Here is a 12,965-nt window from a genome sequence, read left to right as displayed (position 1 = left end):
AATTTTATGGGGTTTTTAAGTACAGACTCACTTTTCAATGTCACTTATAACGTATTATTTTATTATTTGATATTAAGTACAAATTAAGTACAAGCATTTACTAAAGTTATTGCTTAGTTAATCGTTCTTCCATTGTATTTTTTACGTAATTATATATTACGTAATGAAATGTTAAAAATCGTACCTAACGTATTTGTCTATTTTTTCAAACTTTGTAGCAAATTATGCTCACATTGTCTATTAATTTAACAACCAGGATTTCACTAAAACTGTATAGGAGTTTTAAGACTTTTTAAAAACATATTTACCCTAAGTAAGCAATAATAGTACTATTATATGAAACTAAGCAAAAGAAATAAACAGTATTGCCACTGTTTACGTAATATTTGTACTCAGTATAATATAGTATCTAATGTTTCCTCCAAAAAGAATACATATTTGAAATATTGATATTCTTAACCACGAAAAATTTCAGTTACGGTAACCTTTTTCTATTGAGATGTTATATATTGCTTTATTTCACCTAGTAGAGACTGTTTACGTCTATTGCGTAAGATTGCAAACAAATACATAATAAAAAATAAAAGATTCATAGCATTATTTAAAGTAGCGAAATAAATTACTACATAGTAGAACAAGTAGTGCTGTAATTATTTACTGTAAATACTCGTTTTTTGCACAAATGTATCGAAAAACAAGAAGAATGGCACACACACACACACACACACACACACACACACACACACACACATGTATATTATACACAGACTATTTATATACTTATTGTTGTTATTGAAGATTATCAGTCAAAGTGACAACTCCAAAACAAACTTACTATAGACTTGATATTTTGCAGGATGCTTTATTTCGATATAAGCAACTTCCAGTATGATACACGTTACTCCATGGAATTCGGGAGAACATTAACAAACAATCTGTGGCTAACAATTACGGTAACGAGAGACTTAGAATAAATCTATTTCATTGTACAATATTTTCAATTGAAAAGTGTTAACACTTATAGCGTTATTAAATAAGCTATGCCATTACATTTTTGAAAACAACCTTAATAAAGCATGTTATGTGACATTTTTTACTTTTTCCACCTTGTTCATAAAAACAATACGTTTGCAAATGAAAGTATTACTGAAAAAATTCATTTGGATAGAAAGCCTTTATATAATCTATTTAATAAATACAGTTACCGCATTTTTTTATACTTGACCATAATATGTTAAAGCATATTTACGTCTGGGAGCAACGTACTAAATCCTCAAGAGCTGATGCAGGGCCTTCGTTAACGGTGTTAACGAAATGTTTCCTGAACTTCTGGATGACCAAGTTAGTCCAATTAGTGGTAATGGTTAGACAAAACATTGACTTACAACACTTACTGTGATTTCACCTTTTTATTAGAATTTTATACAAGTCCTTTTTTTTAATAATCTATTTGATATATTTAAACATTAAGGTTGGGAATAACTATTGAAGATTTACCTTCTAATTGTTATTAGAGATCTTTAGGCTACTACGATTAATTATAAACTAGGTTTAAAAAAGGCTCTTTATATTTTATAAACTACTAATTTTAAACCTTAAGTAGCTTTTTATCGTGATTAACAAAATTTCTTCCTATAATTTGGTGAACCTGGAGATATAAATCAATTACATTTTTCTTAAGTAATTACAAATCTGCTGCTATAACAAAAATTTTACATACGGATTATGCTCTCAAAAGCTTACTTAGATTAAAAATATTGACATATATAATTGATTATTCAATTACCTTTAAAATTTCGGAAATTGATCAACTTTTTTGAGCCAACTATCTGAAAATGTAACTGAAAAAAGTAATTGTAAAAGGTAATATATGATATTTTGGCTTATGCATGGTTTATAGATCTTAATAAAGGGAGAATTTCAAAAGACATAAATAGGAATTAGCCATGACAACCAGTCCGTCTTAAAAAAGTTACCAACAAAGCCTACATATTGGCTTCTTTTTAATAGCGATTGTATCTATTAAAAAATATCTTCCTCATGTCACCACTGTAAGAAGCGATGCTTTATATCGTTCCATTATTGTAACATTTAAAACATCAAATTACAAGTGTATAATTTATGGACTATATAAAATAGAATTATATCGTTTTATTAATTAAATAATAAATGTAGTTATTTATTACTAAAATAACACTGAAGTTACTTTCTCAACAGATTAGATTTAAATCACTGAGACACCTGATATCTTTAACTAAATGAAAAATATTTATCAATCTATTTGACAGAAAATAATATATTGATCTATACACTGTCCATTTGTTAATTAATACACAAGCAAATCACGTTATAAACAAAACCTAAAACCACCAGGACCCTAAAAACCAAATAATTTTCAATAAATTTGACAGCTTAATTTGTTCCTGGAAACTGAAAATGACATACTTCCTTAAATACAATAAATATAAAATTTGAAAATCTATCTATTTTTTATATAAAATCTATTTTTTTTACTTTTTGTATGAAATAAGCTCAGTATGCGAAAAACCACATACCGATAGAAAGAGCCTGTTAAATATAAACAACCGGTCTGTGTGAACATCGATTTATGACGGCATAACCATATAATTACTTAGTTTAACTAATAATACAGAATTTTGTATATTATGATTTTTAACATATAGAGTCATTTTAATAGTAACAAATCTTCTCATTACAGTTTTTTCTGGATTCAGCGTAGAACACAGAGTTTATCCAGATAAAAAATGAAATATTTTAGTAAAAGTATACTTTTAACTATACGTTCAAGCAAATATGAAGTATGCAGTCTCAACTATTAGAGACATAGAAGATAAAGTTACTCTATAACTTTTACTATAAACGTAAAAACTGTTATAAAACCAATCTTGGTTATCTTTTGACATATGTAGGCTGTTATAAACCAATCTTAGTTATCTTTTGACATAAGTAGGCTTCTCAGATCTGCTGATGAATATATCTTCATGATCAACTCAAAGTAAACTCAATCTTATACTGGATTTAAATTACAATGGCTGAAAGTAAACGCTGAAGTAGGCTTCTGAGACCTGAGTATGGGTTTCTTGATTTTGAAAACTAGGCAAAATCAAATACGGCAAAAGAAAAATTAAAAGCGGAGTAAATTGCAATTCCCAAAAATATCCCCATGGTGGCATTATTTTTATACATAATTGCGTGTTAAGCCACGGGTCACTGCTATATATATTTCTTGAAAATCCTTAAACAATAAAAAAATTTCAGTATTAATCATTAATTTCTTATATATTTTTTTACTAATTTATACAATACTACAAAGGCCTTCAATCTGAAAAAAATTTAACTAGAATATAATATAAATTCTTTTAAGAAATGAGATATTAAAGGAGATCTATTAGAATTATATTTGTATGGACAAGTTCTGGGCACTTAAAAATGTCTTGTTGATCTCGGTATAATATTACTAAGGAAGGGGTTCAGTGAAGAGGTGAGTGGAAGAACAAGACACATAACACAAACCCACCATTTTTATGTTTGCACATTAATAAACCATGTACAAATTACAATGAAATTATTTTAGTGCGATGTATAAATTACTTCCAAAATACGCAAAAATATTTAGATTACATGTACGTATTTACAAATAGTATAACATTTTCTTTTTAATTATTTAACGTATGAGAATATAAGTTCTCAGCTTTGAAAATATATTTCAATAATATTCCGATTGTTTTAGAAAATACACACAATATAGGAAAACGTATTATTTTATTTTTTGTCAACGAAATAAGTTCATCAAGAAGGCAGTGTTGTGTTTAAACGATGGTGGAGATCCGATTACACATAAACCGCTTACCTGTCCTGAGCACTCTGCTATTTGTCAGGTAACTGGACATGAGCAGTTTTAATTTTTTCTTAAAATAGGCATTATCGATGACATTTAAACTGAACTTTCCTAAATTTTTACCAGAATGACGACATTTCCCATATTGTAAACCAATTTGGGCATAGGCTATAATGTGATAGGTAAACTCTTTATACGTTTAAAATATTAGTATGTTCTTACATATTCACTCTCGTTGGTTAAATACTCATTAGGGGGTGTATTTATATAATAATGGTGAGAAATAGGAACCAAAGTCTAATTAAGCCCATTTTTAGTATTGGTTTTGTTTTATACTTTCAGGAAAACCCAGGACGCAGGAAAATGTTTAACACTTTCTAATATGACTTTAGTGGCAGAAGTCACAAGCCTGATATTAGAGAGGTGAAGGAGCCTTATAATCTATACCAGTTTTAATTACACTTAAAACACTCCTCTTTTCAATGTGACGTATCACATTATTTAATCAAACAATTTCTTTAAAACACTCGAATTATTTAATTACATCAACTTTTCAGTGCACTGTAGGCTAGTTTTATTAGATGGAATTAAAATTTTTTGCTCCTCTTTATTATCAAGATCAGTCAGTTAAAATATGAGTAAATTCTTAAAAATCTAACACTTATTTAGAGAGCTTTAAATGTACAGTCCCTTATAAAATAATAAACATGATCTTTTAAGTTTTTAAAGCCAGGAAACACAATATTTCTTTCTTATTGTTCATCTATATAAAACCAAATATAATACAATAATGGAATGATTATAAAAACACACCCATATTGATATATGATATTTTAATACGATTGCGAAGGTATAAAAATCACTGTGCCACTTTTGATTCCTTGTCACATCAAAAAAATACCTTCCTATTACTTAGACAGAAGTAGCTCCTAGTAAAGAGAATATTACATCATCCTTGATGTTGATTATTATAATAGGTGGTTACAAAACGTCAGTTACTTAAACCTGCACTATATATATATGTATATAAAATAATGAGTCAATTTATATCAGTTAACTGATAGCTTGGAACATTTCAGTTTAGATTCCTTTTACTTTTGTACATTAGGCAATTAATCAATAATAATCATAAGTATAATTAAATGTAAAGCTTTGGGGATCTTCGGGTTGAAAATTAAATGTTTTCAATTATATATCAAAATAATTAAAATCTCAAGCGTGGTACTATTTTATCAATGATATTGAATTAACTATAATACTTTATGAGGCTATGTTAAAATATCGTTATACTCGTATCTCCAGTACGAGTTACTATGAAATGGCAACCTATTATAAGCACCTGGAATACAACAAAAACACCATTAATTCTAATCAAAACGTGTGGGTTACCTGAAACCAGACGTCTATGTACACCGCTGAACGTATGTCTCACAGACCTCCGGCACGGAATTTGTATCTAAACGGGTTTTCAAGTTAATATAAAAACCACCGTATATAAACTCGTGACTGATGAAGACAACGAGAAAATATCATTTAAACACTTAAATAAGTGTAAAAATGTGTATTTTCTGTCAAATAGAAATATCCAATAAAACGTTTTTTAATACTTGTATTTAATCTCAAGTAACTATACAACTAATGCATCGTTACTTATATAAAACTTATTAAATAGTTCCCCGTTGGACACTTAGACAGGTTCTGAAAAATCATTCGTTGTAATCAAGTTAATTGAATATGTTTGTAAAATGTGATACACAATGCTTTTTAAATGGTACTATTTATGATAATAGGCATACATATCAAAAGTAATTATAGAAATTAATATACTTAAAATAATTATTGGTTTGTACTAGTGTTCTTCGTACAAAGATGTAAAGGTTTTTCAATAACTCTTAAATCGGAATTTCTTCTGAAACCATGTGGAGTATTGTCTCGAAACATTTAAGTTTTAAGATTTTAAAATCACTAATCTTGTTAGTTTATTTGTGAATGGAAAAAATAATTAATGATTTTCTAATAAAATTAATCAAAATATCGCATAATTTATAATATCTGTTTATGAAATGTATGAGGACAAAAATAATATTAATAAGACATTTGTGTATTGGATTATTACTACCATAGTAATCTTATTTTCCATTGTTATTTTAATAGTAAGATGAATTATATTATTATTATTTAATCTATTCAGTATGAATATTATGTTGAAGTGTCCTTTAACATGCCGTTACATGATGCTACATCACTTTTAATGAGTCTACCGGAGTAGTTATTGCAGAACAAATAACAAGGTAATATTGCTTTGCGTCTGTCACTTAATTTAACCATGTAGCAGTGTCCTCTGACAGTTTAAACTGGCAGTAGTGTATAGTTTGTCTAGATCAATTTTGTTATATACACATTTTTTGTATTATATCCGTCTAAATATTCATCTAGGAAGAATATATCACAATTAATGTTAATAGTTAATTGATAACTTACTTTCAACCTTTCCAATAGAGCTCTTATTTTTCTATGTTAATACGAAAAAATAAGTATTTAAAAGTTTGTTAGCAACTTGATTTATTGAAGGCTATGAATTTAAATTATATTAATAATTTTGAACTTTAAACGGCCTAGACAGTGAGAATTTATTTATTCATTTAACGTGGTTAGAAAGAAAATATATTAAATATATTGATGAAGAGTTACAAATAACGTAAGCAGAACATTCCATCCTACTTCCTTAATTTAATTGTACCTATTACTATACTAACTCTTGTATAACAATGCGGTATGATAAACCATTTAAGTAGCTCATTAAGTATTTAAGGATCTCAAACTCAAAAAATGCATAACTTATACATTTATTGATCAGACTACACCCCAATGGATCAATAAGGGTTCCAATAGTTTGATTCATAAAACAAATCCTTTCCTCCAATAATTAAATTGAAATGAGATATTTAGATAACTCTGAATCAGAAAAAGCAGGTGAAGATGATTGAGGACCTTTTGAATTCAATGGAAGCAGAGAGGATAAAAAGTATTGTACAAAACTTTTATTCTTGTTTACTTTAGGTTGCATTGATAGGTTGCAAAATATATCAACAGAAAGTGGTATGTTATCTGTAAGTTATTGCAAGTTATGAAGTGGGTTAAATAATTTTATAAAATAAACAAAGTCATCTCTTTCTCTAGCTCCTAGAGTTGGTAGTCATTTCATATACTTTATTATTGTTGTATGTTATATAGTTTCGTCTTAACAAGCCAACTGTTCGATGTTAAGACACATTTTATTGGAATATTCAGGAGTCAGGTAGTCCTGAGCTTCTGAATAAAACCTTCGCTGTCATGCTATAATCTCCAAATAAACTTTCTACTATATAATGTGGAACGATATACCAGCCAGTAAAATGACAACAAACTTTACGGCATAGCGTTTCAAGATGCAATGCAGGGATAGGGTAAAACTTTATTAGTGCTTGAATGTTTGGCCAAATGATGTTGTTTCAGATTAAACACCAAAAGAGGTACCTGATTGGTTCAGACAGCACTTTCCAGTTTCAACATTAGATGGTACAAAATTATTACTAAATATATAACTGTTTAGGAATGTCGTATTAACGAAATTGTAATAATATATTTGTTTTATTATATGGATTTAGTACTATGTCATATAAAAAGCTATACACTTTTTATTGATACTCCATATTGTCATAAAATACGCAAAATTATTATTTTACTGTCAATACTATTGAAGTGTCAACTGAAATACCCACGTTTGAATGTGAATTCGCAGATGGCGTAGAGTGAGTAGTAAAGGATATTACTGTTATTAGTATACAGGACACGAGGAAACCCCATGTCCTGAACAAACTTATGACACCGACTTATTTTGACAGTTTCGTTCTGTTTATATTTAAAGTCCTATATCGATTGCCATCTAATCTGTGTTGTTGTCTTTTGTTTCATGTTATGGTTACTAAAGTGCAAGTGGTCGAACAGTATTAAAAGAAAAATACAACCTCGCAAGGCTTATAGTACAAATGTATTGTACCAAACGTATCAAACTCATATAATTTGCCTCAGATGAATAGGTGTGTGACTTCTGTTTTGATTACAGTTTCTTACCTACATTACAATCCTAACTGTAATCTTATTCCTAACCACACAAATTTCCTATGTAATGTCATACATTTCCCCAATAATGTCAAATCACTTCTCGTTTTCAGAATAATGTCAATATTTTCGATGGACAGTCCTCTTGCATGGCTCATCTTCTAGGACCACAAAGTAAATGTGAGACTAAGAAATTTTGGCTAAAATAATCTTAGTTTCATGAATAGGTATTCCTGGTGTCCTATAAAAGTTCTTCGCGAATATTAGCTCCTCGAATGTTGTCACCACGAACCTACCAAAACAGTTACGAGTCTGTTACCTCAAAAAAGATCATGAATTAATACAAGAATATTGTACAATCATTATTAGGCCTAATCACTGAAAAAGTGAAAGTTTGATTACTCTATAATTGTATTTTAAAAGATTTATTGAAGGCCATGAATTTAAATAATAATAATAATAATAATTAAATAATAATAAGTATAAAACATTAACACCTGCACTGCTGGTCAGTACAAAGTGACGTTAAGTATTTTAATATGCAGCAACCGCACTGAGGTGTCTGCCGCAGAGAACGTCTTAAAGGTGTTATTTACATTATAACTTATTGGCTTCAGAAGTATTCCTGAAACCTTGTGAACATAAATCGTAGTATTTGCTCCTGCCTAACCTAACGTAAAACTATAAGAGTGGTAATGATTGTTGGTTTATCGTGATAATAAATATTTTTAATTGATTATATACGGTATGATAGCCGTACGTATATATTTGATTCGACTTTTTTAACTTTACCAATTCCATTATGTTCTAAATATGTCATATAATAAAATACACTAACGAAAAAACCTACGAGAATATTCATAGTAATTCTAAATTATTATCTTAGGAATGTTTGTTAATCAGTATAATTCAACTATAGATTTTGTATTGTGAATGATTGTTTTTTTGTTTTAAGTTGCTAAATATATGTATTTTACTGGCGTCTTCAACTTTTGGTACTCATTTAATATAATGAGATCATGTAATATAAAGTGTTTAAATTTTGCTTAGTAATAAGTGTTATTTCTCTTTCTACCATGTCCCGTCGGATTAACTTAGGAGTAGTGTAACATTGCAATTAAATTTCGCAATAACAGATGTTATTGGAGTGACTGTAAAAAGATGAATTTAAACGATTAAGGTGTCGTTGAACCTTAAATTGCATTATGTACTAATTCTAGTACTTTGATACTTGGATATGTGCGTAACAATATGAATAATATATTGATAAAAGCTACGTATATAGAACAAGTAGAGTCTGTTGTATTGCTTGAATTCTATAAACATATATTCCATAAGTGCAGTCTACATAATATTACACTTACAGTCGTTAGGAATAAATTAACTGTAAAAGGGGTCCGTCATGATTTATTGTCCCAAGCAATATAAATATTTGGAATTTTTGTAACTGGTTTGATCCTTTTTTTCTTACAACATTTTGTTAGCTAAGCTACATTGATATCCATACTCGAGACGACAGGAATTTGAATTGATAAATGTAGTAATGGACCAAAATATACATTAAAATATATATACTCTATATATATATATATATATTACTATACAATAGTTTCATAGCATACGTGGTACATTTAATATTTGGTTACATGGTTTCTTCATCCGAAATCCTATTGCTTAACAAATATCATTTTTACAAAATCGACTTGTGTGATTTACACAAAATTCCAGACTTATCTCAATATTTCTTATGCTAATTCAGGTTACTTAAGTACTGTTCGAAGAAACCAACTTTTTATTCATTGATATAATAATTGGAGTTGTCTGTTTGTAGTAATTTTAGCTAAATATTATAAACCTTTTAACTACAAGAGGTATAATTATTTAAAACAATCTATAGAATCATTCAATAAACAAACATGTTAAAATAATACCATGCTGTTGACAAATTGAAAACTAAAGTTAATGTGAGCTTTTACGTACAATACACTTTTCAATCCCAAGTATATGACGAAAGTATTATGGATGGCTATTTTAATCAAATAAAGTACAATAAATATATCAATGACATGTGTAAGTTAATTCTTAGTAAGTCTTATAAATTAATGTGTGGTTAAGTAGTGCAGTATACTATTCTTTTAAAATACAAGAATAAATGATTTGGAATGTAATGTAATAAAGTTTTACTAAACCAACTGATGGGACAATAGCTCCTTATGTCTGTAACCATACATCCGTAAGATATATATGTAAGCATTATCACTCCAATACCGCAGAGAAAAGTAAATTTGTTTTTTGAGTTTACGTAAAATACAATGATTGAGTCAAAAATCGTCAAGAAGAATGTTGTGAGGAATTTGGAGTGTGTTGTGCAAAACATTTGTGCATCAACAGAAGGAACAGTTCCTGATATATTTCCTTGAATTTCAAATTGAACGAAAAATGGGGGAAGGGGTATATAACTTCCATAGTGTTTAAGTTATATTTCTCTGAGAAATTATAATACATAGGGGAGACAAAATAAAAACGTGCAGGTTGATAGGGTGTTGTGCGATGGTTTCGAAAACTCTTGAAAAATCACGGAAACAGGTACTAATTTATAACCAAAAGACTCAATTATCTTTCTAATGATAAATAAATTATTGTTTTGGTATTAATTAGCTTATAGCATTATTTAAAGAATTTGAGAAACTAAATGTCGCTAGGTGCTAATTATACATTTTTGCGTGCAAGAGGAAGTCTGTTATGTAAATTAACAGTTATCCTAGTGATTTCATCCGTGTCCAACATTAAATTCCTACCGTAATATGAATTTGTTATATTTTATGTCAGTGAAGGAAAAAGTAAGTTAGTTTGTGTGATGCATTATTTAAAAAAATTAAAATGATTTATTGTAATGAATAAAAAATATACTTCCATTGAAAAATGTAAGTCAAGTAACTCGCAGAAGAAATACACGTAATAATTTTAAACCAGTGTGAACGAGATTACTTTGAAAAAGTACATAACTGCGAGTCTGAAATAACAAAGTGAATTTCCAAAAAAGAAGGAATATAACGAACTTACAATAAACTATTTACAAGATATAACATACGTTAATCAATTTTACGCTGTTACTAGAGTAAGCAGTGCTCCCATTTCCCTCATTGTTTGTATTTCTATGTTGTATTTCATCAAACTAGAATTTTTTGTATTGTAGATAAAATACATTAAACAAAATTATGTTATACTTTTGAAATCAAAATCATTAATTCTTATCAGTGCTTTAAATTTTTCTTGTTGTTTAAAAGTGTTTAACAAGAGTTATTAATGGTAAAATGTGTTTTGTAAAATATTATGCCTATCTGACGTTGACCTTAATAATTTTATCAAAAATGTTTATTCATCAAAAGAATTATGCAAAATGTTATCTAATAATAAGTTATAAACTATACAGCAACTGTAATTAAAAGCCTATAACGTTTCATATTATATTTGTATTAAAAACATTTGTTAGCAAATAGCTTTTCGTAAGAGTGGTGCATTTTCCAATTAAAAATAACTTTGAATCAAGTAATTTCCAAATTAATGTTATCGCGTTGTAATATGAACAAGTATCCAATACAGTAGATACCTAAAACTTACGTCACACATAAGTTGTTTTTATCTGTATATATGAAGGTTAATTTCACATCTTTCATTATTTTAATAGTTTTTAAAAGTGTAATAGTTTTAAATAGTATTATACTGTATTCAGTTTACAGTTTATTGATTACCGAAAGTTATTAAAAGAGTGTTTCAACAATATACTCGTATAAACACGAACATTTGGTGGCAGAATATAGCATCTTATTTATTCAAGCCCACCACCATTTAACTTAATTGTGTTTGTTTGGAAGACTCAATTTTAAAATATAAATGATTATAAACTAAATGATTATGAAGATTAAAACTTAAAAATAGTTGCATCATTTAAACTATTTTATCGGATTGCACATTTCTAGTTTATGTGAAAAGGCAGTTATAATAAAAACTGTTTTCATTTATTTCAAATCTACTATGAATACTATCTATCCACAATGAATTAGGGATCTCAAGTAAGATATTCCATATTCTTATTGTGAATATTTAAATCCTGTTGGAACCCATTTTTTGACAATTGAAAGGAAACGGGAGTTGAAATATAACAGTTTTTTAAGGTTATCTCCGAGCTTGGCATTTGTCACCCAGGAACCTTCTCCTTCCCTTCCACCAACAAAGCTTTACAACAATTTATCTCTCCTTGGAATCTTTTCATTTCAATTAAAATAAAATGTTTATTTATGTTAGCAAACGTACTTACTGTGGTATTCTTTTAATCTGTCTTCTATGTTGTATATAAATTTAGTAGTTTTAAAAAAATAAAAAAATATGTAAATGTTCCTTTTATGATATTATACTTTAAACTTTGCTATTGCGATTGTAAACCATGATAGTCAATATTTGCTTGTGTTTATGTGTGTGAATATGTTTTACTTAATCACTGACTATAAAATCTACTGAACTTTGAAATTGATATTTCTCTGGTTAACATAGAGGCGAAAACCCAGATTTTACCTAATTATAAACCTCAACCGGAGTTTTTCCTTTCCAAACAAAATGAGGGATGAAACGGCGTACTATTTGCACTTGGAGGGAGATTACGTTGACATTTTTCACGAAACGTATTATTGGATGGACAGTTCTCAAAGTAATGCCATTAAACCTTTTTTGTTGCGGAGGAAAGGAATAAGTCTGCACAGCAATTTAGCTAAATTGTTGAAAAAGTCCTTACGACTGTAGGAGCCTCAGTACAATTCTATGTGGAGTGTATCGTACAAAATAAAGCATAGTTGCAATACATTTTATTTTTTAACGGTTTTACTTTAGTATTATTCAGTAACCGCAAGAAAAGGAATCGCTTAAAGAATTTAATGTTTTTTTATGTTTTATGTTTTAGAATTTTTAGTACAAATATGAGTACTTAACTAACTAGATTTTGTGTTTTCAT

Source organism: Homalodisca vitripennis, chromosome 3 (assembly GCF_021130785.1).
Source record: "Homalodisca vitripennis isolate AUS2020 chromosome 3, UT_GWSS_2.1, whole genome shotgun sequence".
Lineage (NCBI taxonomy): Eukaryota > Metazoa > Arthropoda > Insecta > Hemiptera > Cicadellidae > Homalodisca > Homalodisca vitripennis.
This window is presented reverse-complemented; position numbering follows the sequence as displayed.